The sequence below is a fragment of the Eretmochelys imbricata genome, chromosome 5 (genome assembly GCF_965152235.1).
Source record: "Eretmochelys imbricata isolate rEreImb1 chromosome 5, rEreImb1.hap1, whole genome shotgun sequence".
Lineage (NCBI taxonomy): Eukaryota > Metazoa > Chordata > Testudines > Cheloniidae > Eretmochelys > Eretmochelys imbricata.
In genome coordinates this window covers 27996985-28024553 of record NC_135576.1, presented here as the reverse complement: position 1 = coordinate 28024553, position 27569 = coordinate 27996985, and the positions used below count along the sequence as shown (strand labels likewise).

Sequence of the window (27569 nt, the reverse complement as noted above, 5' to 3'; positions counted from 1 at the left end):
TGTCATTTCCTTACAGGCCATGCATAGTCCATCTTTATGCTTGCTAATTAGATACAAATTACTATTTAATCCACAATGCTGTTAGAATTTTAAATAGAGCCACTTCGCTCTCTCTCTCAGGGCCTTGGATTATATCAGCATTTTCAGATGTTGGGCATACTTCTAGGATTTTTTTCCCCTTCATTTCGTTTGCCACAGTTCTTGCCATTCTTTCCTTAGCTCATTTTTGATTAGGTGTTTAAATTCCAAAGTTTGCTTAAGGGGATCCCTGGGTCAACTTGTTCATGATTAATAGCACTTTTCCCCCGTTTGTCTGCCAGTTCATTGGCTGCTATCCCTACATGTGCTGGGACCCATGCCATTACTATTGTTATATCCAATTGCGCCACTTTGGTTGTTAGCAGTGATATTTCATTAAGAATATCATTTCTGTTGTCAGACTTACCATTGAAAATTTCCTGCAGCCCTGATAAAGAATTAAACAGGATGGCCACGGCAGCTGGCCGCACATATAAAGCCCAGTTTAGTGCTAGCATAATCCCTGTTAGCTCAGCTGAAAAGACGGATATAAAGTTAGTTGAGCTTATGGCTTTCTTGAGTCTGAGTGAGGGCATGCAGAAAGCTGTTGACAGTCTTCTTATTCCTTCCTCTTTAGAGCCATTTATATAGATTTGGCAATCGTGTCCCCACTTATCACCAATTTACTGATTTGTTATATCTTGTATATTTAGCATTCTTCTCCTTTTATTTATTTCATTATTTAATTCCATGTCTATCCTAGGGCGAATGGTTTTCCAGTGACAGAGTATCTTCTGATAGCTATAGATTTGGGTCTCATCTAATCCTTTCTTTTCATTAAGATACTTTATCCACCTTCGCTATTACCTAGTTATTTGCCCCAAATGGTTACATCTAGGAGCTTCATTCTAAGTGGTAGGCATTTCACCAGCTGCTATATGCAGTCACACAGAGGAGTAGTAATGAAGGCATCACGTATGATATGCAGTACTTGTGCTCAGATATAGTCTAGTTTTCTCAGATTTGTGTTTGCTGCTGACCAAAAGCCTGGCATCCATATTCAGTAATTGGTCTAATTAGCACTCTATATAGCATTACCACCATTTTCTTATCCACTCCCCAGCATGCTCCAGAGATACTTTTAAGTAAGTTAATTCTACCTTTGCATCTATCTTTAATATCTTCCATAAAGTCCCTCCAAGTGAGCTTGTTATCACGTCACACTACATTTTTCACTATACTTATCTGTTGGGTTTACAGATAGAAGTTTACATCTTTTTAAATTGTCCTTGTTTTGCAGACCATTCACTTAGTTTTGTCGATGAAGAATTTGAAACCCCAGCTGTTTCCTCATTCTGCACATCATTTAAGTGCATCTTTGATTCTTTTCATGAAGCTATCATAAACCTACAGCTAAGGGAAGCCTAGAATTCCTCCTTACCTGTAAGGGGTTAAGAAGCTCAAATAGCCTGATTGGCACCTGACCAACAGGAACAATGGGAAAAGAAGATACTTTCAAATCTTGGGAAGGGGGAAGGTTTTATTTGTGCTCTTTGTTTTGTGTGGGGGTTCTCTCTTGGGGCCAGACAGAAATCCATCTTCTCCAATCCAAATCTCCAATATTGCAACCAGTATAGGTAAGCCACGCAAGGTGCATTAGTTTCCCTGTTCTAAGAGGGAGGTTTAGTCATGTTTTCTGTAACTTTAAGGTTTTGCCCAGAGGGAAATCCTCTGTGTTTTGAATCTGAATACCCTGTAAAGTATTTTTCCATCCTGATTTTACAGAGATGATTTTTACCTTTCTTTTTTTTTTAATAAAATCCTTCTTTTAAGAACCTGACTGATTTTTCCATTGTTCCAAGACCCAGGGGTTTGGGTCTTTGATCATTTTGTAACCAACTGGTTAGGATATTATTCTCAAGGCTTCCCAAGAAAGGGGGTGTAAGGGCTTGGGGGGATTGCTGGGGGAAGAGAAACTCCAAGTTGTCCTTTCCCCTGGTTCTTTGTTAAATCACTTGGTGGTGGCAGCATTACTTAAACCCAAGGTACAAGGGAGAATTTGTGCCTGGGGAGTTTTTAACCTAAGCTGGTAGACATAAGCTTAGGGGGTCTTTCATGCGGGTCCCCACATCTGCACCCTAGAGCAGTGGTTCTCAAAGCTGGTCCGCCGCTTGTTCAAGAAAAGCCCTTGGCGGGCCGGACCGGTTTGTTTAGCTGCCACGTCCGCAGGTTTGGTCGATCGCGGCTCCCACTGGCCGCGGTTCGCTACTCCACGCCAATACGGAAAGCAGTGCGGGCCAAGAGACATGCTGGCCCCACTTCCTGCAGCCCCCATTGGCCTGGAGCGGCGAACCGCAGCCAGTGGGAGCCGCAACCGGCCGAACGTGCAGACGCAGCAGGTAAACAAACTGGTCCGGCCTGCCAGGGGCTTTCCCTGAACAAGCAGCAGACCGGCTTTGAGAACCACTGCCCTAGAGTTCAGAATGGGGAGAGAACTTTGACATGGTAGCAGAGTGGTGGGATAATTTTGAACCAGAAGCACAGAGGTTTTAAACAAAACTTTTTTTCTCTCTCTCTCTCTCCTTTTGGCTGCTTGGAAGCAGGGAAAGGTTTTGAGCTGAGAGCAGCTGCAGTTCTTCTCTGCCTAAAGGCAGGGTAGTTAACTTCCTGCAGGGAAATTCACAAGTTTTTTTTTTCCTAACTCTCGGGTATAGCTAGAGTTAAGCACAAGAAAGCAGAAAAATGACTAACAGTAAAGAAGCTAATAAACTAGAGCTGGCTAGACTGGAAGCCCAAGAGAAAGAAAATGAACATAAGAGACTAATGGAATTAAAACAATTAGAAATAAAGGCACAGGAGGCTGCCCACAAGAGAGCTATGGAAGCAGAAAGAGCCAGAGAAGAGGCTGCCCTAAAGAGAGCTACAGAGGACCAGAAGCATAAACTGGCTGTTATGGAGTTGAAAAGACAAAATCCTTCAGCTGCTGGCTCCACTTCCCCAAAAATCCACAAATGGGAGTGACTATGTCTACAGTATGATGAATCCAGTGATGTTGCTGGATATTGCCTCACCTTTGAGAGATTGTGCACACTCCATGTAATTCCTGATGATCACAAGATGACCACATTGGTAGCAAAATTGACTGGCAGAGCTCTGGACGTATTCAATAAGATGCCCATTGATGACGCTTCAAACTATGATAAATTTAAGGACTTGGTTTTGAAACAGTTTCAGGTTACACCTGAAACCTACAGAGTAAAATGTAAAGCCCTTAAGAGAGGGGCTGGACTAAGTAATGTGGCTTATGTAAACCAGATGAAGGATCTGTTCGATAGATGGGTCAAAGGAAGGGGTATAACTAGCTATGAAGCAATGGGTGATTTGATGATACAGGAGCAGTTCCTGACTATGACCAATGATGATGTAAAACAGTGTTTATGGGATAAGAAAATGGACTCAGCAGAAAGTCTTGCTTCTTATGCTGATCAATACGAGCAGTCCCAGACTGCCAGAGGGGCGAGAAAAATTGGAACCAAATGGGTAGAGGTAGCAGAGAGGAACAACACTGGTCACAGTTTGGGGGGATACCAGAACTGACACCCTCAGACCACAACCTACCACTGGGGGCAGCCCAAGGCCCCAACTACACTCCAAGGAAAACCCCAGAACCCTTATCGTCCCACCACCCCATTCTCCAGCAACCCACCTCGCCCCAGTGACCAGTCAGCTGGGCGATGTTTTAAATGTAATGAGCTGGGGTATGTAAAGGCCAACTGCCCCAAGAACCCCAACAAATTACAGTTCATTGCACCGGGGTCACACCAAAAGTCCTCCAGCCCAGATGCCTCCCAGATACCCTCAAAGTGAAGGGAAACTGTAAGTGTGGGCGGGAAGAAGGTTACAGCATGGAGAGACACTGGAGTGCAGGTGCCAGCTATCCACCAATCCTGAGTGGACCCCAACTTAATCAACCCAGAGGCCCAAGTGACAATTCAACCCTTCAAGTCCAACTCTTTTGATTTGCCTACAGCCGAGTTGCCTGTCCAGTACAAGGACTGGTCAGGAATGTGGACTTTTGCAGTCTATGATGATTATCCCATTCCCATGCTGCTGGGGGAAGACTTGGCCAACCATGTAAAGCTGGCCAAAAGGGTGGAAATGGTCACCCGCAGCCAGATTAAGCAACCTCTCACACCTATCCCTGTTCCTGAGCCTTCCACCAGGGCCCCGTCTGTGTCACCAAAGACTCAGATGGAGGTGGTGAAACTGGATTCTCTGCCAACGACTGAAACAGCCGTAGTGCATCCAGTCGCAGAAACCCAACCAAAGCCAGTCCCAGAACCAGAACTGGCGAAGCAACCAGCACCAGAACCATTGCCATCACTGAGTCCAGCGCTTGCAACCCCATCTGCCACTTGGCTCTCCTTCTGGTATTAGCTCATCTTAAGTGATCACTCTCCTTACAGTGTGTATGGTAACACCCATTGTTTCATGTTCTCTTTGTATATAAATCTCCCCACTGTATTTTCCACTGAATGCATCCGATAAGTGAGCTGTAACTCACGAAAGCTCAAATAAATTTGTTAGTCTCTAAGGTGCCACAAGTACTCCTTTTCTTTTTGCGAATACAGACTAACACGGCTGCTACTCTGATACAGCTAAGGGTAGCTAAAATTCCTCCTTACCTGTAAGGGGTTAAGAAGCTCAAATAGCCTGATTGGCATCTGACCAACAGGAACAATGGGAAAAGAAAATACTTTCAAATCTTGGGAGGGGGAAGGTTTTGTTTGTGCTCTTTGTTCTGTGGGGGGGGTACGCTCTTGGGACTGAGAGGGGCCAGACAGAAATCCATCTTTTCCAACCCATCCCAATCCAAATCTCCAATATTGCAACCAGTATAGGTAAGACAGGCAAGGCGGATTAGTTTATCTTTTGTTTTCTTGTGAATTTTCCCTGTGTTAAGAGGGAGGTTTATTCCTGTTTTCTGTAACTTTAAGGTTTTGCCCAGAGGGAAATCCTCTGTGTTTTGAATCTGAATACCCTGTAAAGTATTTTCCATCCTGATTTTAAAGAGATGATTTTTACCTTTCTTTTTCTTTTTTTTTTTTAATAAAATCCTTCTTTTAAGAACCTGACTGATTTTTCCATTGTTCCAAGACCCAGGGGGTTGGGTCTTTAATCATTTTGTAACAAATTGGTTGGAATATTATTCTCAAGCCTCCCCAGGAAAGGGGATGTAAGGACTTGGGGGGGATTGCTGGGTGAAGAGAAACTCCAAGTGGTCCTTTCCCCTGGTTCTTTGTTAAATCACTTGGTGGTGGCAGCATTACTTAAACCCAAGGTACAAAGGAGAATTTGTGCCTGGGGAGTTTTTAACGTAAGCTGGTAAAAATAAGCTTAGGGGTCTTTCATAAGGGTCCCCACGTCTGTACCCTAGAGTTCAGAGTGGGAAGGAAACCCTAACAGGAGCTCTAAGGTTTCTGCTTTTGGTTGATATGGCACAGTCGTCAGCAAATAATGTGATCCCTATTCCCGTACTCATCTCCTCACGGAGGTCATTTATCATGATGTTAAGGAGAGTTTGGCTAATTACACACCCCTGCAGAGTTCCATTTGCAATTGAATATACATTGGAAAGAGCTTTCCCTATTCAGATTTATATAGTTCTTTGCTTAAGAAGTCCCTTGTCCATCTTCCTATAATACCCATGAAGGCCCCTTTATGAAGTAGTCCCTCTCTCCATAACACATCATAGCCTTTGTCTATATCCAAGAAGGTTACTACCATGAATTCTTCGGTTCTCATGCTTTTTTGTGCTTCTGTCTCTATCTTCACAAAGTGGTCAATGACACTCCTCCCTCTTCTGAACCCACTCTCTGTTCCATCTATGAACCTATTTCTTTCTAGGTGTGCTACTAGTCTCTCCACTGCTATTCTTTCCAGGACTTTACTTAAACAAGCTGTGAAGCCAATGGATCAGTATGCTTCAGGTCTTGAGCACAATTTACCTGCTTTCCTCACTGGGACAATAATTGCATGTTTCCAGTCCTTAAGTATTTTACCTTTTCTCTATATGCTATTATATAATTTTAGTATCACCTTCAAACTTCCTTCACTTAGCTGTTCATGCATTTCAAAGTTTATTTTGTCCTTGCCTAGTGCACTATCTTTCTCCTCAGGAGTTTCTCTTTATAATTGAGGTCCTTAACCTTTCATCATACCCAGCTGCTTTCCTGTCTAATTAACTGTTTCCCAGTTACTCAGTGAGTTAACTACTCCCAGGTGAATCTGAGCAGCATCATTCCCCCTTGTGGAGCCCTGACCCTTTCAGAGCACCAGCTACTTACAGGGGGGATTTAGCACTCTCTGAAAAGCATTCCCCTTTAAGATGTCTCTAGTTGAGCACCCAAAATCATGTTTGAAATTACTGGCCAGAATGTTTTGTGAACTCCTAACAGGCATCAGTAATTACAGCTTTTAAGATTGATTTGTCTCAGAGTGACTTCTGAAGATCCAGTGTGCTGCTTACTCCAGAGTACATTGGCAGTAGCATTCTCAGCAGACTGAGGAGGTGAAGGCACTAGCTCTTCATGCTTAGGAATTATCAGATACATCAAACCGTACAGCCTGTGTTACGACAGTGTTAAGATCATTCTCCCATCCAATAATATGAACTCAGCCTGTTCCTATATACTTTTGCACTGGCAGAATGAGAAACTTCTTCACTACAGTTCCTACAATGGACTTCCTGTATCACTCTATCTCATCAACTTTCCACCTCTTTTCAAATCTCACCTTAACATTTAGCTTTTCGCTCTTGCCTGGGCCTCTTAATTTCTCTCTCCCCCTGCTATTGCCCTTATGATGACTGGATGTTTTCTTTTGTTCCTATACAATATTTGTACCCCATTGCTTTCCATAATTTATACCACATACTCTCCACGGTCTGGTATTATTTAGTTCTGTGTTTTGAGATATCTGGGGGCTACTATGCAAAATAAGTTGCATTCTGTTATATTGTGTTATTGATGTAATATGTTGATGAATGATGAAAACCGTAAAATAGACGGCAAAATTTGTTGGGGCAGGGACTGTGCCAAGTCTAATTAGAAGGTCAGATTCAGGAGGTCAAATTAGATAATGTCGTGGTCCCTTCTGACCTTAAATTCTATTGACTCTATGACTCTATAAGTGTTTGTACAGCACCTAGCACAATGGCGCCCTGATCTTGTTTAGAAAATACAAAATACAAAAAAGAGATAGACAGAGAGATAGCGTTCCATCCATACTCATGTTTATACATCTAGTCCAGGGGTGGGCAAAATTTTTGGCCCAAGCGCCACATCTGGGAATAGAAATTGTATGGTGGGCCATGAATGCTCACAAAATTGGGGGTGGGATGCAGGAGTGGGGAGGGCTCTGGTTGAGCATGTGGGCTCTGAGGTAGGGCCAGAAATGTGGCACTCAGGGTGCGGAAGGAGGCTCCGTGCTCAGGCAGGGGAGTGGAGTGCGGGGGGGCAGGGCGCGGCGGGTGAGGGCTCCAGCTGGGGGTGCAGGCTCTGGGGTGAGGCTCGGGATGAGGGGTTTGGGGTGCAGGAGGGTGCTCCAGGCTGGGATCAAGGGGTTCGGAGGGCGGGAGGGGGATCAGAGCTGGGGCAGGGGGTTGAGGTGAGGGAAGGGGTGCAGGCTCCAGCTGGGGATGCGGGCTCTGGGGTGGGCTGGGGATGAAGGGTTTGGGGTACAGGAGGGTGCTCCGGGCTGGGCTGCCTTACCCACTGGATTACATTGCCTTTTAAATCCACCTTGGCTTGCAATCGATAAACTTCAAGTGCAAAAATTATCCCCCCCTCTTACATACCATCAGAAAGAAGAAAAATTAAATAGTCCTATGGCTCTGGGACTATTTTCCTTTCACTTCAGTTTTGCTATCTAGTATATAGACTATTTAAAAAAAAATACAACCTCTGACGCCTGCTGCTCTCAGTTAGAGTTGCATATTTTGTGACTGATGAAGGCAATCAATGTTACTGCAAAAGAGTTAACCCATTAAATCATCCGTCACATTTACGAAGCCTTCCTCATAAATTGCCACTGAAGGCAGAGCACTGAAATGAATGCTGCATGCTTTATTTGTAGAAATAAATGATAAAAAAAAAATGTCTGGCTGAGACAGTAGCCTGTGATTTTCCTTTTCTATTTTAAAACTCACAGGTTTGGAAGGAAGATGGTTTTGCCTTCCAAAGTATCATGTGAACAGGTGGTTGGGTTGGCAGTTGGTTTGTTTGTGTGCTTCCTACACCATGGTCAGACACAACCTAGAGTGTATTGTTATTGCATTTGCAAAAGAAAAGCGAAAAAAAAGGGAAAAAGAAAGTTTGGTTCCAGGGAGATGTAGAGTTATTTTGGACTTGGCAGGCACATACTCCTTTAAAAGTGCCCTGACAGACCTTGCAAAATATAAGAAAGTGGCAGCAGAATATGCTGAAATAGGAACTTTGGTTTGTTGCAAAATTAGACTATATGATTTTCTTTCCACTTTAGTTTTGCTATGTACTATGCTATTTTCTAAAAAACCCTCTGAATCCTGCTGTTCTCAGTATGAGTTGCATATTATAGCAGTGTTGTTGGAAGCCGTATGCAGAATGACTGAAATGTTTTTGCAGGGTGTCAGCTTCTTAGACATCATTAATGTTTACAGTCTCAATAGCAGCTTGCATTGCTATAGTAACTCTTAAAGGAACATTCTTTCACAAACCAGATTGTAAGGAAAACAAATAGTGGTATTTTTGCAGAAAAATCTTCACATGGTGATTATCCCTTGGTTACCATTTTTTTTTCTTTTTTTAAAAAAAGGTGCCCTAAAGGAAAAAATGATCTCCAATTCTAGCAAATCAGTTTTATTTAGTGTTGGATTATGGAAGGTAACGGAACTCAGAAAGAAGCAAACTTTTTAGAAATATAAACTCTGTCAACTCAGATTGAGAATATGGGAAAGGGGAGAAAGGGAGGTTTCTTGCCAGTATTTTGTGAGGAATTCACTGGCTATTAACGCCATAAATAAGTCTACCCAAAACTTTGTATTTACCTTTAAGTCAAGTTAACAAAAAGAAAACTATCCTTAGATTATTTACTGGAGTACACTGTAAAGTGTGTTAATTGCTGGAAAATTCTACAGGCTAGGAATCCCAGATATGAGGTAAGGTGTATAAGGCATTCCCTTTGCCCCATGCATAAACAGTCAGGTAAGCCTAATACAACTTTTATATTCAGATGTGTAAAACTGAATTTGATCCATGTTTGCCTAATGCTTTCAGCTTCCATTATAAGATCAGGATATATTTTACAAAGGGAAGAACTTGTAACTTTAGTTTACTAGGAAAACCAAGCCCTCATTTCATAAACAGTCCCGCCTGTAAAAGCAACATCAATGTATTCTTTCTTATACAATGCCGTCTTATCTTTCAGACTGCTATCTGGAGAGAATTGACAAAAATCTGCCTATTCTCAGATTTGTGAAATTGTAGTCATTTTATGATGCTGCAATTTTTTGGGATAATTTTTTATATTAAATGTTTTTCAGTGTCTAGAGGTTTGAAAAAAGTATAAAAGCCACTTCTGCTTTAAAAAAACGAAAAGCTAAAGGAGGAAGATTTTTAAAGGGGAAAAATGTTAGAAAACAGTAATCCTAGAGGAATAAGCACAGACTGAGAAGCAGGAATCACATCCTGCCACTGACTGGTCTTAATAACACTTTACAAACTTTATTTAGTTATATCTCACCATGTGCCTCTGTTCCATTTTTCCTGCTGGTGAAAGCTAAATGACATGTCCAAAGCCACAGAGCAAGTCAGTGTCAGAACCTAATAAGAACACAGAGCTCCTAAATTAAATCTGAGGTTCGTGTCTATTCCACTAAAGCACAATGCCCCCATGAAATCACCATCTCTATGTCTCAGGTTAGTCAACTATAAAATGAGATTAAATGATGTGATATACTAACATGCGGCTGTGTAGATTTTATTCCTGCATATTCTGTGGATCTCATCCATACAGCATAAACTGGGACTGTCTCTCACTATATAATGTATGATGCTCAGCACAATAGGATCTCGATCTTGACTGGGGCCTCTGGGTGCTACTGTAATATAAATGTTAAATTAACATAAGAATAATCATCCTCCTCATTACCCTACACTTTACAGGTGAGGAAATTTAAACATGAAGAGGTCCAGTGTCTTGCTTGAGGGCCCAGTGGGCTTGTGGAGATAGTTCAGGAAGTAAAGGTTCTATAGTCATGGTTCTAATGATGCCCATTGGTATCCTCTTCTATAAAATGGGGGCAAAGACATTTGCTATGGATGAAATATGAAAATATACAAGTTGTCAGTAAAGACAGGTAATTTGGTAAATGCCATATTATCAACCTGATGTTACAAATTTCAGAATTTACAGTAAGGAAAGTGAAATCACACATCTAGGGGGATATAGTGGTCCACTGCAGCAGTTCTCCAACTGTATGCTCACCATTGCTGGCCTGTGGGGAGCTGTCAGGACACAGGGAGCTGGTTCTTCTTCCACTTGTTCTCAGCAGCCTGTACAGCTGGCCAGGATAGGCCAGAGACTGTAGAAGCCAAAAGAAGAAGGAGCCAATTTAGCTGCCTCCAGCAGGGTCTGCTGCTAAAGAGAAGGAAGAAGGGTAGAAACAGGAACTGCCCTCAGGGGTCAAATCTACCAGCGGGGTTATTGCTGCCAGCTCGATGAAGAGCCTTTAGCAGAACAGGAAATTGAGGAGAAGTAGGGTGGAAAAGACTCAGGCAAGTGGGCAGCATGTGTCGGTTTAAGGGAAAAGAGGGTAAGAAGCAGGGAAACGTGTTCCGGGGAGCAGCAGAGATAAGCACAGGTGGTAGGGAGAGATTAAATAAAGAGCAACAAGAGACAGTTACAATACATTGAATATTTCCTACTATTAATTTTCCATGTAAGCCATTGCCTTAGCTACCACCGGGGTATTAATGGGATTTTGCGTGGGTAGGAAGGTTGCTCACAAGTTGATCTCTCTAGTAGTATATGGTCCATATGAAACAAAAGCATGAAAGCCCCTGGTCTGGTGGATTGGGCATAGGATTTGTAGTCAAGAGCGCTAGATCTTGTGTGGATTTGCTCTATGACAGCGAGCACATCTCTGAACCTTAGTTTCTCCTTCTCTAAAACAGCAATAAAAGCCACATACCTCTGAGAGGTTTTGTGGGACAACTCCACATACGGTCGAAGTGCTGTGTAAAGTACTATTAAGACAGAAGGGTACTAGACCCACAAAGAGATCAGCCATGTGTGTGATGCACTAAACCATAATGCTTTGGGCTTGGTTAGAAGTGAAGGAACAAGACCTCCAACAGTTTAATCAAAATTCCCATGAAAGTAAAAAGTGCAAGTTTTCAAACCAAAATGGCTTTTGGGGCTTTATGCATGCTTCACTCTGAACAATTTTCACACACCTGAAATTTTGGGATTGCCCCTTAACAGGATGGGTGAATCCTTGCTAGGTAAGGATGAGTTTACGTAAGTTGCATGCCGCACACAAGCTGCCATCTCAGGAAGTGTCTGTACACATGCATCAAAGTGCATGCATACAGAATGGATGTAACCAAAGCATGCTTGTTTATAGAATATAGGAAGGTGTTGCACAGACCCATGCATATTTCTTCTTCAGGATGATTGACCGCAAGGGTATTGTTTTCTGCCTTTGAAGACTTTGAGCTAATTACAGAGCTGATGTAAGAATTCCAACCAGGTGTAATTTACACCTTCTTCTGGGCTACACACTAATTTAGACTCATTTCGATTCCCTTTACCAGGACAAATTCAGAGGGGATTTTTAATGTACTGTCATTCATTACTATTTATTATTTTTTCTTTCCCTACCCCCTGTCTGAGAGGGTCTCAAACTGTACATCAGACACGACCTTTCTAAGGAACAGCAGCAACAGGTAGTGCGGGACTATATTTTGGATCAATGACTCATTTCTTAGCAAATAGACAACTCAGATCTGCACTCCCTATTGTCTCCAGATCAGCTCATACATGCCCCTCAGAACAACGACACAAATGAAAGATCCTTCTTCGTTACAACAGGATATATTGTGGTCACGGGCGCTTTAATTCACATATTTACCATTGGGGCTTCTTGAGATCCCCATCCTGACCCTGTGGAGCTTAAGACGAAACAGCATGCCCTCGGGTTATGGATTGCCCTCTTGATCATTCTGATGGTAGATGGGGGTGCTTCATGTCTCCAGATGATGTTGCCATGATACAGTGGCTACTTCACTTACCCAACATCTAATTCATTGTTTGTGCCATCAGAAGCCTTATGCCAGAAGAAGACCCTAGCAGCTAGGAGTCCTAATCATGAACCAGGACTCCATTTTCCTAAGTGCTGTGCAAACAAGGAACAAAAAGACGGTCCCTACCTACGGGGAGTACAAGGAGATATTGCAATAGGCAGTGGTCTCAGCACACCAGCAACCTAACTGTTGTCAAGTTCTGTGTTGGCATCACAGCAAAGGAGAGTTTTAATGAGGAATATGAAGGTGGAAAATGAGGCACCTTTGTGGATGCTTCTGGGAAGTGCCACCTAGGCATAAGAGGCAACATGGGAAACATTCAGTTAGAATCCCTCAGAACTAGCTATGTGAACTACCTTAGAACACTCTTTCAATGTGTAATAGAGTCCAATTTAGTGTAAGGATGCCCAACTTACACCATCTTAAACAAAGCCTCTGAATTTGTCCCACTGAGTCAAGCTGTGTGTGATTCTGAGCATATCACACCACATAAGATTCCCTCTAGATTCTTGAGTCCCTCTAGAATTGCTTAGAATCAAGTCCTCTCTACCAGTTTATGCATACTCCCCTTTACACATAATCTCTGAAGTCAGCTAACTGAATCTAAGGGCATGTCTATACTGCCACGCAGTTCACACTATGGCGGTGTGAATAGCAGTGTGAACCAGAGTGCCGTATGGACACTGAGGCAAAAAACAAGAAGGTTCCTATTTCACATTAATGCACGCCTGTTTAAAGAGGTCTGTGTTAAACTGAACTAGGAACCTTTTAGTTCATGCCCGCAGCATCCACATGGGAAGTTACAGCGCAGCACTTTGGTTCACCCTGTTATTCACACTCCCATAATACGAACTTTGGGGCAGTGTAGACTTGTCCTAAGCGAGTTCTGTCAATGAAACTCACAGTCCCAGGTACTACAAGAAAAGGTGTAGGGTTAGCTTTACAAAGATATTTAGGTGCCTAAAGGAACAGATAGGTGCCTAGTGGGATCTTCAAGAGCACCTAAGCAGATTAGGTGGCTAACTTCCATTGAAAAACAATGGGACTTAGGTTCCTAACTCACTTAGACATCTACTGGGATTTACAGAAATGCTTATCTTCATATTTAGGCACCTTAATATCTTTGCAAATCTGGTCCATGGTAAGCAAAGCAACTACAAAAGGATGTAAGAAAGTATTAGTTAAAATAGTCAGCCTTCCTAGAATTTACACTCCTTCCAGCTCATCAGTGTGTAAGTTAGAGTAACATATGCTACCATGCCTTATATTTGCTTTGATTTCAGCAGTAGTAAAGTAGGTCTAAGGGACTCTAATGGAGTCAATGGCCTGGTCTACACTAGGAGTTGAGGTCGAATTTAGCAGCATTAAATTGATTTAACCCTGCACCCGTCCACACAACCAAGCCCTTTTTTTCAATTTAAAGGGCTCTTAAAATCGATTTCTTTACTCCACCACCGACAAGGGGATTAGCGCTGAAATCGGCCTTGCTGGGTCAAATTTGGGAGTAGTATGGACGCAATTCGACAGTATTGGCCTCCGGGAGCTATCCCAGAGTGCTCCATTGTGACCGCTCTGGACAGCACTCTCAACTCAGATGCACTGGCCAGGTAGAGAGGAAAAGACCCGCGAACTTTTGAATCTCATTTCCTGTTTGGCCAGCGTGGCAAGCTGCAGGTGAGTGCAGAGCTCAACAGCAGAGGTGACCATGAAGGAACCTCAGAATCACAGAAGAGCTCCAGCATGGACTGAACGGGAGGTATGGGATCTGATCACTGTATGGGGAGAGGAATCCGTGTTATCAAAACTCCGTTCCAGTTTTCGAAATGCCAAAACATTTGTCAAAATCTCCCAGGACATGAAGGACAGAGGCCCTAACAGGGACCCGAAGCAGTGCCGCATGAAACTTAAGGAGCTGAGGCAAGCCTACCAGAAAACCAGAGAGGCGAATGGCCGCTCTGGGTCAGAGCCCCAAACATGCCACTTCTATGATGAGCTGCATGCCATTTTAGGGGGTTCAGCCACCACTACCCCAACCCTGTGCTTTGACTCCATCAATGGAGTGGGAGGCAATATGGAAGCAGGTTTTGGGGACGAGGAAGATGATGAAGAGGAGGTTGAAAATAGCTCACAGCAAGCAAGTGGAGAAACTGGTTTTCCCGACAGCCAGGACTGTTTCTCATCCTGGACCTGGAGCCAGTATCTCCCGAACCCACCCAAGGCTCCCGGACCTGCCAGGCAGAGAAGGGACCTCTGGTGAGTGTACCTTTTTAAATAGTATACATGGTTTAAAAGCAAGTGTGTTTAATGATTAATTTGCCCTGACATTCACGGCCAGTACAGCTACTGGAAAAGTCTATTAATGTGTCTGGGGATGGAGCGGAAATCCTACAGGGACATCTCCATAAAGCTCTCCTGGATGTACTCCCAAAGCCTTATTCTGTCCTCCATGGTAGGACACTTTACCACGCCAGACCAGTAGCACATAATTGGGAATCACTGCAGAACAAAGCATTGCAATGTATATTTGCTGGCATTCAAACAACATCCATTCTTTATCTCTCTGTGTTATCCTCAGGAGAGTGATATCATTCATGGTCACCTGGTTGAAATAGGGTGCTTTTCTTAAGGGGACATTCAGAGGTGCCCATTGCTGCTGGGCTGTTTGCCTGTGGCTGAACGGAAATGTTCCCCGCTGTGAGCCATGCGGTGGGGGGAGGGGTTAGCCACACGGTGGGGGGAAGGCAAAATGTGACCTTGTAATGAAAGCACATGTGCTATGTATGTAAAGTTAACAGCAAAGTTTACCGTGAAAGAGTGTACCCATTGTTCTATAAAACGTGTCTTTTTAAATACCACTGTCCCTTTTATTTTCTCCACCGGCTGCATGTGTTTCAAGGATCACAGCATCTTCTCCTTCCCAGAGGCTAGCGAAGATTAGAATGCAAAAAAAATGCAGTCGCGATGAAATGTTCTCTGATCTCATGCTGTCCTCCCACACTGACAGAGCACAGACGAATGCATGGAGGCAGACAATGTCAGAGTGCAGGAAAGCACAACACGAACACAAGGAGAGGTGGCAGGCTGAAGAGAGTAAGTGGTGGGCTGAAGAGAGGACTAAAGATGATAGGTGGTGACAGCATGATGACAGGGGGCAGGATTCAATGCTGAGGCTGCTGGAAGATCAAACTAATATGCTCCAGCATATGGTTGAGCTGCAGGAAAGTCAGCTGGAGCACAGACTGCCGCTACAGCCCCTGTGTAACCAACCGCCCTTCTCCCCAAGATCCATAGCCTCCTCACCCAGACACCCAAGAACGTGGGGAGGAGGCCTCCGGCCACCCAGCCACTCCACGCCAGAGGATTGCCCAAGCAACAGAAGGCTGGCATTCAATAAGTAAGTTTTAAAGTGCAGTGTGGCCTTGTCCTTCCCTCCTCTCCCACCCCTCCCGGGCTACCTTGGCAGTTATTCCCCTACTTGTGTGATGAATTAATAAAGAATGCATGAATGTGAAACAACAATGACTTTATTGCCTCTGCAAGTGGTGATTGAAGTGGGGAGGGGAGGGTGGTTAGCTTACAGGGAAGTAGAGTGAACCAAGGGTTGGGGTGTTTCATCAAGGAGAAACAAACAGAACTTTCACACCGTAGCCTGGCCAGTCATGAAACTGGTTTTCAAAGCTTCTCTGATGCGCAGCGCGCCCTCCTGTGCTCTTCTAACCACCCTGGTGTCTGGCTGCGCGTAACCAGCGGCCAGACAATTTGCCTCAACCTCCCATCCCACCATAAATGTCTCCCCCTTACTCTCACAGATATTGTGGCGCGCACAGCAAGCAGTAATAACAATGAGAATATTGGTTTTGCTGAGGTCTACGTGAGTCATTAAACTGCACCAGTGCACTTTTAAACATCCAAATGCACACTCTACCACCATTCTGCACTTGCTCAACCTGTAGTTGAACAGCTCCAGACTACTGTCCAGGCTGCCTGTGTACGGCTTCATGAGCCATGGCATTAAGGGGTAGGCTGGGTCCCCAAGTATAGGCATTTCAACAGCCCCAACGGTTATTTTCTGGTCTGGGAAGAAAGTCCCTTCCTGCAGCTTTTGAAACAGACCAGAGTTCCTGAAGATGCGAGCATCATGTACCTTTTCCGGCCATCCCATGTTGATGTTGGTGAAACGTCCCTTGTGATCCACCAGTGCTTGCAGCTCCATTGAAAAGTACCCCTTGCGGTTTATGTACTCGCTGGCTTGGTGCTCTGGTGCCAAGCTAGGGATATGGGTTCCATCTATCGCCCCACCACAGTTAGGGAATCCCATTGCAGCAAAGTCATCCACTATGACCTGCACATTTCCCAGAGTCACTACCCTTGATATCAGCAGATCTTTGATTGCTGTGGCTACTTGCATCACAGCAGCCCTCACAGTAGATTTGCCCACTCCAAATTGATTCCCAACTGACTGGTAGCTGTCTGGCATTGCAAGCTTCCAAAGGGCTATTGCCACTCCCTTGTGAACTGTGAGGGATGCTCTCATCTTGGTATTCTGGAGCTTCAGGGCAGGGGAAAGCAAGTCCATGAAAGTGCCCTTACGCATGCAAAAGTTTTGCAGCCACTGGGAATCGTCCCAGACCCGCAACACTATGCGGTCCCACCAGTCTGTGCTTGTTTCCCGGGCCCAGAATCGGCGTTCCACGGCATGAACCTGCCCCATTAGCACCATGATGCCTGCATTGCCAGGGCCCATGCTTTGAGAGAAGTCTGTGTCCATGTCCTCATCACTCTCGTCACCACGCTGACGTCGCCTACTCGCCCGGTTTCGCTTTGCCAGGTTCTGGTGTTGCATGTACTGCTGGATAATGCGTGTGGGGTTTAATGTGCTCCTAATTGCCAAAGTGATCTGAGCGGGCTCCATGCTTGCCGCGCTGTGGCGTCTGCACAGAAAAAAGCCGCGGAACGATTGTCTGCCGTTGCTCTGACAGAGGGACATGGCTTACAGGGTTGGCTTACAGGGAATTAAAATCAACAAAGGGGGTGGCTTTACATCAAGGAGAAACAAAAACAACTGTTGTACAGAATGGCCCCCTCAACGATTGAACTCAAAACCCTGGGTTTACCAGGCCAATGTTCAACCCACTGAGCTATCCCTCCTCCTGGTATTCCAGGCAGGACTGAATCTCCATTAAACTTTTCAAGGTGCCCCTGACAGACCTCACTGAAACGATTGTTAGCCGTTGATTTCACAGAGGGAGGAAAGGAGGGAGGGAGTGGGGAGCAAATGAATACAAACAAACCTGGTCTATTTCTTGTTTTGATCCACTCCATCTGTCTTTTACATCTTAGGCTGGCAGCAGACGGTGCAGTAGGACTGCTAGCCATCCTCATCTCCTGGCTGCTCACCAGAAAACGGTGCAATACAACTGCCGGCAGGACTAAAGAGAATGACCTGGTTGAGTCACTCCTACTTATGTCCCTGCGCCCATGTCTGCCCAGGCGCTCCTGACCGACCTCACCAACGCACCCAAGAGCACCTAGGACATGATGACGATGGTTATCAGGCCTATTTGCACCGTCTGCTGCACAAGGCAATGAGCTGCTGCTGTGTAGCAATGCAGTACCCCATCTGCCAGCACCCAGGAGACGTACGGTGACAGTGAGCTGAGCGGGCTCCATGCTTGCCATGGTATGGCGTTGCACACGTAACCCAGGAAAAAAGGCACAAAACGATTGTCTGCCATCGCTTTCATGGAGGGAGGGAGTGCCTGACGACATGTACCCAGAACCACCAGTGACAGTGGTTTTGCCCCATTAGGCATTGGGATCTCAACCCAGAATTCCAATGGGCAGCGGAGACTGCGGGAACTGTGGGATAGCTATCCACAGTCCAACACTCTGGAAGTCGACGCTAGCCTCGGTACTGTGGAAGCACTCCGCTGAGTTAATGCACTTAGTGCACTTGGAGCATTTTGTGTGGGGACACACACAATCGACTATATAAAAACGATTTCTAAAAAATCAACTTCTATAAATTCGACCTAATTTCATAGTGTAGACATACCCTAAAAGCTAGTTACACCTTTATGGTGAGAGTTCTGGAAGCAAATTATATATAAAACAAGCACCTTAAAATTTGGGACAAACTGCAGGTGGCAAGGGAAGGCTCAGATACTGGGTTTCACCACAAGCCTTTCATCTCTGAGAGCCAAATTCTACTCTCACTCATATGAGCGCACTCCAATTTGCATCAATTGGGTTTAAACCCATCCATGTTAGTGAGAGCAGAATTTGCCCTGAATTTGGGAACCACAAATCCAGCCCAGGCCACTAGTGGGTGGTTTAAGGTGGAAGTGGGTCCAGTCCAGTTTTAAATGAACTGGCATAGCTACCACCACCTTTATCATTAAGTGGCTAACAGGCCCAGAATTGAATGGTTCTAGATGTAATATTTTCAGGTCCAGTGTGAGATTCACTGATGGGCTAGTGTTGGTATAAGTTAAGATGCTTCTCTATCTGTTCTGAAGACAGAAGACTTCATTCCCCAGGGGTTTCTAGACAGAACTTTCCACCAGCACTGAACTGGCCTGAGAGAAATACAAAGTGATTTTAATTTAAGAAGGATGCTGATTGTTTCAGAAAATGGATTGATATTTTATCTTTAACTAACTGAATTTATATATTTTTTTTAAAATAGTAGGCCGAAGCCACATGAGGAACAACACCGAGCAGTCCAAAGGTTGAAGTACAAATTCTTCCTTTCTATTTCCTTTGACATACTCTGCCTTCTCTCAGTTCGCATTGGTGAAGTTTCCACTGAAAGGCATCTCTTAAGCCAGATATCTGCTGATTCCTATTCCATTGATCACCAAAGTGAACATTCTACGGTGATAACCACAGCATCTGATTAATAATTTAATTCCCTTCAATGGTCATGACATTAGGGGAGATATAAGGAATTTGCTGATTCTGTAGAGCTCAGCCTTTTACTACATGGCCATAACATCTGTAGTGGAGAAGTGAGGAATCCAGGAGCAGACAGTTTACCTTATGGCAAATTCCAAGGCACTATTTAAAGTTCAAATGAAATTCCAGCACTCAAAGTGGGAGGTTTTCCAAAAAAAAAGTCCCAGATCTGTGAGTGAAAAGTTTAATTATGGATGAGATGACACACATAGTAAAGCCCACAAAGGCAGCAACACCGCTGTGGAAGCACATTCCAATAAAATCTTAAAAGATTACTTTTATAATAAACTATGCATTCTTGAGCAAGCCATTGCGGGATTAGCTACCACTTTGCCTCGCTGCAAGCAGATTTTTTGCAAACTGTTACTGACACCATGTTCAAGGCATTCATGTGTCCAAAGCTAACATTGGTGTCTTGCAAAGGAATCTACTTTTCAATGTTTTTATTTAATCTTGTTTCCCTCTCTCCCATCTAAATTGAAATCCCAACAAGAAGAGCAGGCGGTGGCTTAGACAGAGTTAACATCCAGAAAAGCAATGGAAAAACTAGCAGTGGTGAGGCTTTCCAGCTGTAACTGCAAGATAATTTTAGACCTGCTGAAAAATGACTTGCATCTGTGAGGCACCTAGACTGATGTTGTTCTGCACAACAAAGGGTTAACTTAAAAACCCAGCATCTTGGGTAGGGCACTGAACCTATGCCAACAGTGGTAATATCAGACACAATAAATATTTTAAAAATCACCATCCTGCAAAACCCAGCACTCACTCACCTGTGAACACTTTAATAGGCAGGTTTAAAGCTGCAACGGGCTTTGTCTGATTCATATGTTTGTACAAATCCACCTTGAAATAAGACTGTTTCTTCTTTTTATAAAATATGAAGCCTGCTATCAAAATCCTAGATTGCATACAGATAAAATAACTATATTCCAGTTGGGGTTGCTGCCCGAGTCCTCCTATACTTAAAAACAATCCCATTAGGTATGTTTAATGTACCATTTGTGAATTCTAGCTTTTAATTCAAAAGTATGAAACATTAAGGCTTTGATTTTGAGCTGAATGAAAAAAAATGATAGTACACTAGGTTAAGACTTTTAAAGACATTTTATTCTCTGAAGTCAGCTGCAGTTTTTTCCAGTTAGCCATAAAGCATTTAGCTGCAGAGCAGTTTTACCATTAGATTATTAGTGACACTTTGAGTGCTGGTGTAAAACTAAATGCCTTGTGGCATTTCTACACTAAACCCTAGTGTGCAGTGCCTTTGGTAAAACATCATATATGTACTGGGGTCTCTTTCAGTACTACAATAAATAGTGCATATGAAATTTACAAATAAACTGCATTGGAGAGAGGACTGTGTTGTGGGTGGGCAAGGGCATGAGTTTCTGGGGGCTGGGGCACATGACTTATGAGGAGAGGCTGAGGGAACTGGGGTTATTTAGTCTGCAGAAGAGAAGAGCGAGGGGGGATTTGATAGCAGACTTCAATTACCTGAAGGGGGGTTCCAAAGAGGATGTTCTCAGTGGTAGCAGATAACAGAACAAGGAGTAATGGTCTCAAGTTGCAGTGGGGGAGGTCTAGGTTGGCTATTAGGAAAAACTATTTCACTAGGAGGATGGTGAAGCACTGGAATGGGTTACCTAGGAAGGTGGCGGAATCTCCATCCTTAGAGGTTTTTAAGTCTTGGCTTGACAAAGTCCTGGCTGGGATGATTTAGTTGGGGACTGGTCCTGCTTTGAGCAGGGGGTTGGACTAGATGACCTCCTGAGGTCTCTTTCAACCCTGATATTCTATGATTCTAAGAGTTCTAATTCTGTGTGTGGTGGGTTATTTTATGCAAGTCACTTCTTAGCATCTCCCTATTTACTAGGGACAAAACCTAACTCACAAGTGCCTATATTAAGAGGACCAGTTACCTAAGTCTTCTAGAGTACTTTGAGACAGTTATTATTTAAAATGCATATTGCAGTAGCACCCAGAAACCCTGATCCTGATTATGATTAGAGCCCCTTAGTGGCAGGTGCTGAACAAATAAAATATTATTAATCTCAGATGTAACAGTGTAAAACATAACCGAGGTCCCAATCCTGCAAACATTTATACAGACATGTGTAACAAGAATATTGTTATTTGTAGCAAGTAACTTTACACACATAAGTAGCATGCACTTCCTTAAGTGTCTGCAAGGCTGGGGTATAAAATGTTTTTTTCTCCCTAATGAGAGAATTTTCTGCTTCTGAAGTGAGGGACTGAGAGCACCACTGAGAATCAAGCATAGTCCAGGCACAGCTGTGTTAATGCACCTGTGTCATCACCAGATATCCAGCACCCTTGTTATTCCAGGCTTTGGCCTCTTCTCAGCAGTCTGGTGGTTTTGTATGCAGGGTTAGATGGAGACCATAAAATATACAGCACATGATATATTTAACCACCCCCCTCCCCAAGTGTCCAGTGATGAAATAAAGGGCATTGCATGACTTTCGCATAAAACACACCTTTCCCCACTCCACATTTCCTAATATATATTGTAACTGGGTGGGGGGAAGGGAGAGATGACAGGATCCAATACTGGGGAACAAAAACAATATAAGTGCTTTGAGTAAAGATTGGTGTAAGCTGCCAAAGTCAGATCTGGATACAACCTGCCTACGACCCGAAGTTTGAAGATGCCTTGATCCAGGATTTTGGTTCAGCCAGTTATAAAGTACTCAAATTCATATCTGCATCTGGGTATGGATTTTTAAACACCATCTCCACAAATAAATATAAACATATACACATTGAGACCAAGCTTTGGATCCCCTCTACACAGAGGGAGTTTGGAGGTGCTTTCTAAAAATGCATTTCGGGTTTCTCTTTATGAATGATAATACCTGCAGAATTTGTGAGCTACAGACCTTCCACCCCTTATTTGTGAATGCCCTCTGAGCCTTAAAAACGCACACAACTAATTTAAAAACCTCCCAATTTCCTGCTGTGGGTTTAAATCAACCCCTTTAATGTCATTTTCTCCTCTCTGCTGTAGTACTCATTATTGCATAACAGCCTAACAGCCCTGGTTCCCTTCAGTCCTGGTTTGCAAAGGGTTAAGTTTGGAAGCACCGACACGTTGAGGGGGAGTAGCCAAGCCCAAGCAGCAAAATCATCACAGCACATTCCTGGGTAGTCCTCAGCTGCCAGCATCTGATTAAAACCATATCTCTGGCTGTGAGTGGCTAACTACACTAAAGGCTGGAATACAACTGAATATTTAACCGGGCCCACGGTGTCAGCTACTCTACCAGCTGTAGCCCGAGGAGTATGCACCGAATAGCACGGAGCTAGGCTGTAAGTAGCTCTTCAGGAGGGTGGTTCCTCCTCCTACCTTTTTTTTTTGGGGGGGGATCGATCGGGGGCTCCTTGCAAAGGCTCCTGGGGGCTCCAGGCCAGACTGCCCCTAGTACAGGGGTGGAGGGGGCGCTAAGAATCCGGTCTTAAGGCAGCAGCCCCCAGCCTGTTCCCGAGTGTGACATTGACTCGCTCGCTGGGGTTGCTGCCCCCTGCCTCTGAGCCGGACGCCGCAGGCTTGGCTAGAGCGAACCGCCCTCGGAGTGCCCGGGGCGCTGCTGCCCGGGGTCTGAGCCTCCCCCTGCTGGGCTCTTACTGCCTGCCGGGGACTCCGAGCCCAACCCGCAGCGTCCCTGGGGCGAGCCTGTAAAACGGGCTCCAGGCAGCCAAGAGAAGGCGACCCCTCGGAACGGGAGCCGACTAATCGCCCACCAGCTGGTCTTGGCTTCTCCCTCACGAAGTCTCTGATTCCTATCACTAGGAAAAACTCTTCCTGGGGGCTGACTGATCGCGAACTTGGGCTTTATTGTGGCAACGCCCTTAAGTAAAGGCTCTGCCAAAGACCGAGACCCCACTGGGGCTAACTAACGCCTTTAAAGCGCTGAAACGTACAATAGTAACCGTGCTGGGGGAGGGGACGCGAGAGACTGGGTTAAATCTCTGGAGCCAGCTGTGACTGTGATGGCTTTCGTAGCCTAGGACTAGTACGGTTTTTAAATCGATATGGGGGGATATTAATGCTAGGCTGTAGCATGGCCTTACTCCCAAAATAAGGCTCCAGCTAAAATTGGGTGGAAATGTCTGCATCCTGCTTTCAGGAGTCTAAAAGGGCCCATCTCCTAAAGAAGCCCAAGAACACCAAGCAAAATAAACAAGCACTTTCTGCAGCTAGGAGGGGATTAAGACAAGCTTTATTTTTATATATGTAGTAATATAGCTAGTAAAAACCTGCTGTTCTAGAAATAGTGTGGATGAAAGAATCCAGTCACTCACTGCCAATGGGGGTGGGGGAGAGAAAAGGGTGAGAACATAACTAAGCATTTTGGCCTGAGCATCTTGTTTGTTTGGCTTTCTAATGTCTGCACTTGGGGCAAGCAGGTGACATCTCAGTAGTGATGGGTGAACTCTTACAGGCGAATGTGACAAATCTTGTAGCCAAAAAAAAAAAGCCCCTGCCTAGTGAAAGGGAGCTCCTCTTAAGGATGAAATAAACAGAAATGGGTTACAGGACAAATGTATGCCCTCACTGCTTAGGATATCATGATGACACTCTTTGGGGGGCCTATCAGACTGTTCAAGGCAATGTCCTTGTTCTGAGCAGTAGTTGGTTGGTGTCCTAAATCTATTGTTTGCCTACAGTAGAATTTATTTAGCAGCTTGGTGTAACCATTCTCTCCACTGCTTTAAAAACAAAGAGCAGCACATTTAATTAGCTAAACAAGCTAGGAAATGATGATAAAGTCCCCTCCAATGAGACAGGATGACTGTATACCTGGGTGGCCTAGCAAGAGCAAATCCTCATCTAACAGCAGCGTGTCCCTTGCAGAGACCGGCCTCATCCCCTTTAAAAAGCCACAAATATTTCCCCTTCAGTGTTGCTGTGGCTTCCACAGTTAACTAGGTAAGGAAAAGTGGTTTTAATACAGGATAAAATACCTGAAATTGGGACACTATAGAAGCCTGAGTAACTAGACCAAGAAAATTGTACAAATACCAAAAGTCTAAGCTGAATCTAGCAAGGTATCTTCATCTCGTCAGCAGAGATGCACGTGGCTGAAATCCCCCTTCGGGGGATGGGCAGGGACACCGTAGAAGGGAACATTTCCCTTCATTGGTTATGAAAACTCTTAGATTAGGCACTGGTGCCTTTAAATTATCCTTCTGATGGGAAGTGGCACTTGTGCTTTTACTAACCCTAACAAATGCATGTTCTGAGATGTTCATCCCCCCCTCAATATCTAACTCAAATGTAAGAATTAGTAATAGAAATTGGGATGGGGAAAATGGTTAATTCATTCACAGAAACTAAAGATTTGATTCCAGACTCAGTTCTGGAGCAAATCCATAACCATCTGAAAAAGGAATATACTAGAAGATGCCTCAAAAATAGGCTTCAAAATAGGGTCCCTAGAGCAATAGAAGATCATTCTTCCCTATCCTTCCCATGTGCAAAATCCGTTCCAAGAGTACTCTATCTTGGGAATCATGGTGTATATAGGCCCTTCCTGCTCTGCCAAACCAAAATGGATCTTGTCCTTTGGGAAAACTTCTGAAATTGCCAAATGTCTTGGGTTTGGATTTAAAGCATGAATTCCATTCCTAACTTTGAAATGGAACCAACCTTTGCTGTGAACAGAGAACCCCCAAAAGGTATAAAAGATGCAAATTAAGATAGGTGAGCCACAGGAATAAAGCATTAATTAGCAAAAGATGAGTAAGACTGAGGAAAAGACTGGTGTAAATAGGAGAGCATTCCCAAGTCACTAGGACCTTCACTCTAGGCCCCATTTACTCCTTGACCCTTACTCCTGAAGAATAGACCAAATTTAAGACTTCTTGGCATTTAGATCCACTCAACTCCAACATTTCAGGTGACTCTTAATACCTTTTACCATCTTCACTCATCCTTTCTGGTAACTGGTATTAGACTTTGCTACAGCATGACTTACTATCAGTCTCCTCATTGTGTTTTGTTTTTTTCCCAATGTCAATTGAAACAAACTAAGCACCAGTTGTCTGTTTGGCATGCTATGAACCGGAAGATGTGGTCCTAACCCCAGAGAACTTAATCAGTTGTGACTGCTATAAAATCCTCACTTTTACAGTGGCAATGTCTCCCTAACGCTTCATAGGAAGTTTCCTTGAGGGGGGGAAAGGCAGGTCCAATATCCATTGGATGGCCTGGAGACGCAGCAGGAACATGGCAAGTATTTCTTATCTATGTCCTTGCAGCTGTCTTCAGTATTTAGAACTCTAAGGTGGGGGGAGGGAGGAGCCAGAGCTTTGTCAGTCAAGATCTGCTTCGAGGAGAGAGCTGTCCATATGCCTGTAGTTGATGGTTGCTGAGCACCGCCTTATGAATGCTTACCTCTGTGAAGGAAGAGTACTAATCCATTTTACAGATGGAAATATTCTGAATACAGGAATAAGACAACCGGATGTGGGACACATTAAATGAAGCAGGCAGAAAAGACATCTGTCCCTGGGCTCTGTGGGAACCTAAGTCAATAATACTTGGTTTCAAGGAGGGGGATTGTGGTCTCCCAGCTGGGCAGGCTGCTGAGAGATGGAATGAGAAGATGTGGATGTCCAGAGATGAAATGGGGTAGCCTGAAACCATGCTGTAATCTTCAAGTACTGTTGCCAGGCCCACAGGCTTCCTATCCTTTTTTGATGAGCTACGTGCTTCTGTGACACTTGGGTGGTCTTTTGCGCTGACCCAGCACTCTGGGATGCATGTGGACTGCATTCAGCAGGGCCAGCAGTTTGGATGACATTATTGTCCTTTGAGAGCACTCAAAGCAACACTCACTTATTGGCCACCAGAATACTTTAGGGATCTGTTCTCAGTCAGTGGAAGTAAGCTCCCTCAGGCTAGGGGAGGGATAAGGGCAATATTTTGTCCTTACTAGTGCCTATCAGTAAGATTCAGATCTTCTGCCCAATTTAATTAACCACAGCCTTCAGTGCATAGTTAAATTAATGTCCTAAGTATCCTTCAGATAAGGGATCCTGAAAACTTCAATGGAAGAAACTGTGGCTTTCTAGTAAGAAGAATTTTAAGATCAGAGGTTGGACATTGTTTAGCTTACTCCCACTGGGAATAACACATGAACAGAGCTAGCAATCCTAGACTCTTTTTGGAACAGGTGTAATAGAAAGGAATCATGGCTAACTGACATACCAATCAACTTGACATCCTTGAACTAAAGTCTCTTTCAGGAGTGAATGCTGAGGCTAGCCAGGTTACTGCAGAAGCCATCTTGTCACACCTCTGCTTTTTGAGTACAAATGCTGATGTAAACCACTAAAATGCCCTTAGGGGCAGGAAGGTGCCTCTACAGAGAAGAGGGAACGCTAGCTGGAGGTGAAGTGGGAGGGTGGTGGCTAGGGAATGCCTGGTAATAAATGAGTTGACTGCCAGAACATCATGGTCTTGGGACTCAAAACAAACTGAATGCAGACATCTTGAAATGTAGATGTCTAATATTGCTAATACAGCTTGTGTATAGGCAAGGTCTATTGTACTGCATCGGTGTAACTAAACTGGCTCTACTTTCTTGTGTAGGCAAGTCCTTAGCTTTGTTCAACACTTAACTTAGCCTCTTCCTTCCAATACTTTAATCCCACTGACCCAGGTTTGCCCTGGGTGTAGAGAACCCCTCAGAATGACACATTGCTGACACTATGTGTGTGACCCAATATAAGTGAAGAACCACCAGCATCCCTGAACACTACAAAATGCTCTTGGGTTAAAGACTTGATAAAACTCCTGACAACAGGCCTTCACTCCCTCTAACTGTCTCCAAAGTAACAAACACTGATAATACACATCCTCTTAATCATAACACTTTCAGTTCAACGGGACCAGTTAAGGACAGCACATTAGCCTTGACTGAATTTCCTCCCTCTCTACTAGTTCCTATTAGATCCTTATAGGATCAGACAGTGATTCATAGGATGGGGATTCTCTTATTAAAATAGCAAGGTTCAGTGACTGTACACAATTCAGGAGGCTTTAAAAAGACACTGACTGGACACTTGTTCCCTGTCCTGCAAGAGACCTGTACAAGATACTAGCTGGCAATTTTTACCTTGATACATGAGGACTAAAGTGCCATGTAACTGCAAACATTCTGCTTCATAGAATCCTAACATCTGAAATTACTGTGAAATTTTGTCACATGATATCAAGAATAA

At 44.1% G+C, this 27569-nt stretch overlaps 1 protein-coding gene across 5 annotated transcripts in view; it reads left to right on the top strand.

The window, feature by feature from the left end:
• Nucleotides 1-22491: 22491 nt before the first annotated feature.
• Nucleotides 22492-27569, top strand: part of DAB2 (DAB adaptor protein 2) — a 42786-nt gene continuing 37708 nt past the window's right edge. For 3 of the 5 annotated variants that reach the window (XM_077816787.1, XM_077816785.1, XM_077816786.1), the window contains exon 1: nt 22492-22649. The gene's annotated coding sequence lies outside the window, so the exon portion shown is untranslated. The remainder of the gene's footprint in view (nt 22650-27569) is intronic. The other 2 variants (XM_077816788.1, XM_077816789.1) reach the window with 2 other exon arrangements.